Raw genomic sequence first — 6,846 nt, 5'->3', positions numbered from 1 at the left:
CCACTACTATCGTAGACTGTGACATATTGAACTGACACCTTACACACGTGATGATCATGGTAACTGATATTGAACTGAAATCACAAACGATAATAATCTTCATCCAAGTATAAGGTATTTCACTGGAGCTGAACTCCTGGTGTGTCAGGAAGCATTTCCATACTGGAAGTGGGACCCCATTCTCTTATATGGTCAACTACTCTAGACCAGGGCCCCAGTGCACTTCAAAGAGGATAGGGAGCTATTTAGGACGTAGACAGAGTGAGATGAGCAGTGATTGGTTTAAAGATAATCAGATCTAGTGGCGTGAGATGTGCAGTGATTGGTTTAAAGATAATCAGATCTAGTGGCGTGAGATGTGCAGTGATTGGTTTAAAGATAATCAGATCTAGTGGTGTGAGATGTGTAGTGATTGGTTTAAAGATAATCAGATCTAGTGGCGTGAGATGTGCAGTGATTGGTTTAAAGATAATCAGATCTGGTGGTGTGAGATGTGCAGTGATTGGTTTAAAGATAATCAGATCTGGTGGTGTGAGATGTGCAGTGATTGGTTTAAAGCTAATCAGATCTGGTGGTGTGAGATGTGCAGTGATTGGTTTAAAGATAATCAGATCTGGTGGTGTGAGATGTGCAGTGATTGGCTTAAAGATAATACAATCATACCTAGTGGTGTGTTTTGTGTGACTCATGTCTAAATGAATCAATTGTCTCCATTGCTGCCTGTTTGAAGGTCAAATTGGGAGAAACTGGGGAACGATATGACTGTAATCCCTCTGAGCATTTGGCAACAGACAATAAATGCTGTTTAATGCAGTCCCGATCAACAGTGTTGTTCATAGTTTGAGTTGAATGAGTATGGCCAATGTATGAACAGCTCTTGTTTATTATAAAATGTATTTCTGTTTGTTCACCTGACAATGCTTCCCTGTCAGTCTTTGACAGTGATTGTCTGGAGAAAATGTGCGCTACTCTTGAAAGTGCAAAAGGTTTATAGCCTAATTGGCTGTCTGCAGACACGGCTCTCTTCTGTCTCAATATAACTAAACACACAGAGATATGCAAAAGGTCATCAGATGAGAGGTTCGGGCGAATCTGCTCCTCAAAGAAAAATGCCACTGACCCGACTTCGGAGATATGAGGCAGGAGGCAGGAGGCAGGAGGCAGGAGGCAGGAGGCAGGAGGCAGGAGCAGGCCTGTTCCCTTAAATTTTGACCTTTAAAAAATAAATAAAAAGATTTTGTAACTCGATGCCAGTTGGAGTAGAAGTTGTTCAATTCAAACCTAAATTAAACAAAAAATAATAATGTTTGACTTCTGTTGAATTTCCTCAGTGAAGCTTCTTGTCTTTAAAAAACACGGTTCTGTGTCCTGATGGTTTAAATCAGAAATGACACCTTTTGTTTTTGTGGAAGAAAAATAAATAAAGCTCACTGAAATTCTTCTGTTTTCCTTATTATTGTTATTTTCATTTTCTTAAAGGGATACTTTGAGATTTTGTCAATGAGTCCCTTTATCTACTTCCCCAGTCAGGTGTCCACCTGGATATCTTTTTCCCTGTCTGTGGATCCACGGTATCCAAGTCATGCATATCATCTAAATAAATGAAATCCTGACAGCTGTGAGGGAAACAAGAAGTTTCTGTACAATTGTATAAAATGCAGACGTATAATTTTTTCCGTTCGACATGGTGGGGTCTTTCAGTGCCGTAAAATGAGCTGTGTGACAGAAGGCAGTGGAAATGCCTTTCGGAGCCAATTTTGATATAATAATATAATATATAATAACCATCATAAGAAGTCAACTTGGAGTCATGTGATTACATGCTGTGTGGTCCTCCCACTACGACTCAGGAAACAGTTCATCAGGCTACAGATGAAATGTGTTGTGGTGAACAGGGTGGTGAAAGTGCACGGTGATGAGCTTGATGCCCCTTTCCAATAAATAACCAGAGTCTTATTCTGGTGACATGAGGATCGATGTTCGACTGCCGTTTGACAAATACAAACCTCTCTCTTAATGTCATCATGTAGACTAGCAGACCAGCCCTGTATAGAACCAGCCCTGTCTAGAACCAGCCCTGTATAGAACCAGCCCTGTCTAGAACCAGCCCTGTCTAGAACCAGCCCTGTCTAGAACCAGCCCTGTCTAGAACCAGCCCTCTCTTATCCTTAATGTCATCATGTAGACTAGCAGACCAGCCCTGTCTAGAACCAGCCCTCTCTTGTCCTTAATGTCATCATGTAGACTAGCAGACCAGCCCTGTCTAGAACCAGCCCTCTCTTATCCTTAATGTCATCATGTAGACTAGCAGACCAGCCCTGTCTAGAACCAGCCCTCTCTTATCCTTAATGTCATCATGTAGACTAGCCCTGTCTAGAACCAGCCCTGTCTAGAACCAGCCCTGTATAGAACCAGCCCTCCCCAGCCCTGTATAGAACCAGCCCTGTATAGAACCAGCCCTGTCTAGAACCAGCCCTGTATCTGCCAGCCCTGTATAGAACCAGCCCTGTATAGAACCAGCCCTGTCTAGAACCAGCCCTGTCTAGAACCAGCCCTGTATAGAACCAGCCCTGTATAGAACCAGCCCTCTCCAGCCCTGTATAGAACCAGCCCTGTCTAGAACCAGCCCTGTATCTGCCAGCCCTGTATAGAACCAGCCCTGTATAGAACCAGCCCTGTCTAGAACCAGCCCTGTCTAGAACCAGCCCTGTCTAGAACCAGCCCTCTCTTATCCTTAATGTCATCATGTAGACTAGCAGACCAGCCCTGTCTAGAACCAGCCCTCTCTTATCCTTAATGTCATCATGTAGACTAGCAGACCAGCCCTGTCTAGAACCAGCCCTCTCTTGTCCTTAATGTCATCATGTAGACTAGCAGACCAGCCCTGTCTAGAACCAGCCCTCTCTTATCCTTAATGTCATCATGTAGACTAGCAGACCAGCCCTGTCTAGAACCAGCCCTCTCTTATCCTTAATGTCATCATGTAGACTAGCCCTGTCTAGAACCAGCCCTGTCTAGAACCAGCCCTGTATAGAACCAGCCCTCCCCAGCCCTGTATAGAACCAGCCCTGTATAGAACCAGCCCTGTCTAGAACCAGCCCTGTATCTGCCAGCCCTGTATAGAACCAGCCCTGTATAGAACCAGCCCTGTCTAGAACCAGCCCTGTCTAGAACCAGCCCTGTATAGAACCAGCCCTGTATAGAACCAGCCCTCTCCAGCCCTGTATAGAACCAGCCCTGTCTAGAACCAGCCCTGTATCTGCCAGCCCTGTATAGAACCAGCCCTGTCTAGAACCAGCCCTGTCTAGAACCAGCCCTGTCTAGAACCAGCCCTCTCTTATCCTTAATGTCATCATGTAGACTAGCAGACCAGCCCTGTCTAGAACCAGCCCTCTCTTATCCTTAATGTCATCATGTAGACTAGCAGACCAGCCCTGTCTAGAACCAGCCCTCTCTTATCCTTAATGTCATCATGTAGACTAGCAGACCAGCCCTGTCTAGAACCAGCCCTCTCTTATCCTTAATGTCATCATGTAGACTAGCAGACCAGCCCTGTCTAGAACCAGCCCTCTCTTATCCTTAATGTCATCATGTAGACTAGCCCTGTCTAGAACCAGCCCTGTCTAGAACCAGCCCTGTATAGAACCAGCCCTCCCCAGCCCTGTATAGAACCAGCCCTGTATAGAACCAGCCCTGTCTAGAACCAGCCCTGTATCTGCCAGCCCTGTATAGAACCAGCCCTGTCTAGAACCAGCCCTGTATCTGCCAGCCCTGTATAGAACCAGCCCTGTATAGAACCAGCCCTGTCTAGAACCAGCCCTGTATAGAACCAGCCCTGTATAGAACCAGCCCTCTCCAGCCCTGTCTAGAACCAGCCCTGTCTAGAACCAGCCCTGTCTAGAACCAGCCCTCTCCAGCCCTGTATAGAACCAGCCCTGTCTAGAACCAGCCCTGTATAGAACCAGCCCTCTCCAGCCCTGTCTAGAACCAGCCCTGTCTAGAACCATCCCTGTATAGAACCAGCCCTGTATAGAACCAGCCCTCCCCAGCCCTGTATAGAACCAGCCCTCTCCAGCCCTGTATAGAACCAGCCCTGTCTAGAACCAGCCCTGTATAGAACCAGCCCTGTATAGAACCAGCCCTGTATAGAACCAGCCCTCCCCAGCCCTGTATAGAACCAGCCCTGTATAGAACCAGCCCTGTCTAGAACCAGCCCTGTATAGAACCAGCCCTGTATAGAACCAGCCCTTTATAGAACCAGCCCTGTATAGAACCAGCCCTGTCTAGAACCAGCCCTGTATAGAACCAGCCCTCTCTTACCCATAATAATCATCATCATCATGTAGACTAGCCTACCAGCACTGTATCTGTGAGCTGTTGGGCTGGAGACCACAAGCCAAGACCAGAGGAGGCACATTTGCTATTGATAGAGGAATTCTAAATTCCTTTATGTTTTATTGCCAAAATCAATTCAATTCGCACTCATTTCTAATTCATGATAAGTTGTAAGTTTATCATTTGCATGAATTAGCAAGAGACCAGTCTTAAAAACAAGTTCAGCATTTATTCTTGATGAATACTGATCCAAAATACAAAGAACATTACATTTTAAAGAAAGGGAACATAAAATGACGTCATCAGTTTCACACCCTCTCCCATCCTTACAATAGGTAGTATTCAGTCCTAGAGAAGTTTTACTCCCCTCATAAACTACATTCCAACCTGTCTAAAAGATATACTTCTCTCCACTAATGGAATCCAACCAAAACATTCTAGCCCTGGTGAAGTGGTGTACTATATAGGCCCTGGCCAAGTGGTGTACTATATAGGCCCTGGCCAAGTGGTGTACTATATAGGCCCTGGTGAAGTGGTGCACTATATAGGCCCTGGCCAAGTGGTGTACTATATAGGCCCTGGTGAAGTGGTGTACTATATAGGCCCTGGTGAAGTGGTGCACTATGTAGGCCCTGGTGAAGTGGTGCACTATGTAGGCCCTGGTGAAGTGGTGTACTATATAGGCCCTGGTGAAGTGGTGCACTATGTAGGCCCTGGTGAAGTGGTGCACTATATAGGCCCTGGCCAAGTGGTGCACTATATAGGCCCTGGCCAAGTGGTGCACTATGTAGGCCCTGGTGAAGTGGTGCACTATATAGGCCCTGGCCAAGTGGTGCACTATATAGGCCCTGGCCAAGTGGTGTACTATATAGGCCCTGGTCAAGTGGTGTACTATATAGGCCCTGGTGAAGTGGTGTACTATATAGGCCCTGGTCAAGTGGTGTACTATATAGGCCCTGGTGAAGTGGTGTACTATATAGGCCCTGGCCAAGTGGTGTACTATATAGGCCCTGGCCAAGTGGTGTACTATATAGGCCCTGGTCAAGTGGTGTACTATATAGGCCCTGGTGAAGTGGTGTACTATATAGTCCCTGGCCAAGTGGTGTACTATATAGTGGTGTACTATATGTAACAGTATAACTTTAGACCGTCCCCTCGCCCATACCCGGGCGCGAACCAGGGACCCTTTGCACACATAAACAATACAATATAACAGTATAACTTTAGACCGTCCCCTCGCCCATACTCGGGCGCGAACCAGGGACCCTCTGCACACATCAACAACAGTCACCCTCGAAGCATCGTTACCCATCGCTCCACAAAATCCGCGGCCCTTGCAGAGCAAGGGGAACCACTACTTCAAGGTCTCAGAGCGGGTGATGTCACCGATTGAAACACTATTTAGTGCGCACCACCGCTAACTAGCTAGCCGTTTCACATCCGTTACACTCACCCTCCTTTTGACCTCCTCCTTTTCCGCAGCAACCAGTGATCTGGGTCAACAGCGTCAATGTAACAGTATAGCTTTAGGGATGCCTCTCAATCCACCACCTATGTTACTCTTCCACATACTTTAGGGATGCCTCTCAATCCACCACCTATGTTACTCTTCCACATACTTTAGGGATGCCTCTCAATCCACCACCTATGTTACTCTTCCACATACTTTAGGGATGCCTCTCAATCCACCACCTATGTTACTCTTCCACATACTTTAGGGATGCCTCTCAATCCACCACCTATGTTACTCTTCCACATACTTTAGGGATGCCTCTCAATCCACCACCTATGCTCTTCCACATACTTCCGGGGCCGACAGAGATGGCCGCCTCGCTTTGCGTTCCTAGGAAACTATGCAGTATTTAGTTTTTTTATGTGTTATTTTTTACAATGTAATCTTAGGTTTTATTAAATACAGTCGGGAGAAACTACTGGATATAAGAGCAACGTCAACTCACCATCATTACGACCAGGAATACGACTTTCCCGAAGCGGATCCTCTGTTTGGCCTACCACCCAGGACAATGGATCAGAACCCAGCCGGCGAACCAAAACAACGGCACCGTAAAAGAGGCAGACGAAGCGGTCTTCTGGTCAGGGTCCGTAGATGGGCACATCGCTCACCGCTCCCGAGTATACTACTCGCCAATGTCCAGTCTCTTGACAACAAGGTTGATGAAATCCGAGCAAGGGTAGCATTCCAGAGAGACATCAGAGACTGTAACGTTCTTTGCTTCATGGAAACATGGCTCACTCGAGACACTCTATCCGTTGGTACAGCCACCTAGTTTCTTCACGCACAGACAGAAACAAACATCTCTCTGGTAAGAAGAAGGGCGGGGGTGTATGCCTTATGATTAACGAGACATGGTGTAATCATAACAACATACAGGAACTCAAGTCCTTTTGTTCACCTGACTTAGAATTCCTCACAATCAAATTCTGACCGCATTATCTACCAAGCGAATTCTCTTCGATCATTATCACAGTCGTGTATATTCCCCCCCAAGC

Source organism: Oncorhynchus gorbuscha, linkage group LG19 (genome assembly GCF_021184085.1).
Source record: "Oncorhynchus gorbuscha isolate QuinsamMale2020 ecotype Even-year linkage group LG19, OgorEven_v1.0, whole genome shotgun sequence".
NCBI classification, from domain to species: domain Eukaryota; kingdom Metazoa; phylum Chordata; class Actinopteri; order Salmoniformes; family Salmonidae; genus Oncorhynchus; species Oncorhynchus gorbuscha.
Note: the sequence above shows the minus strand (reverse complement) of the source record.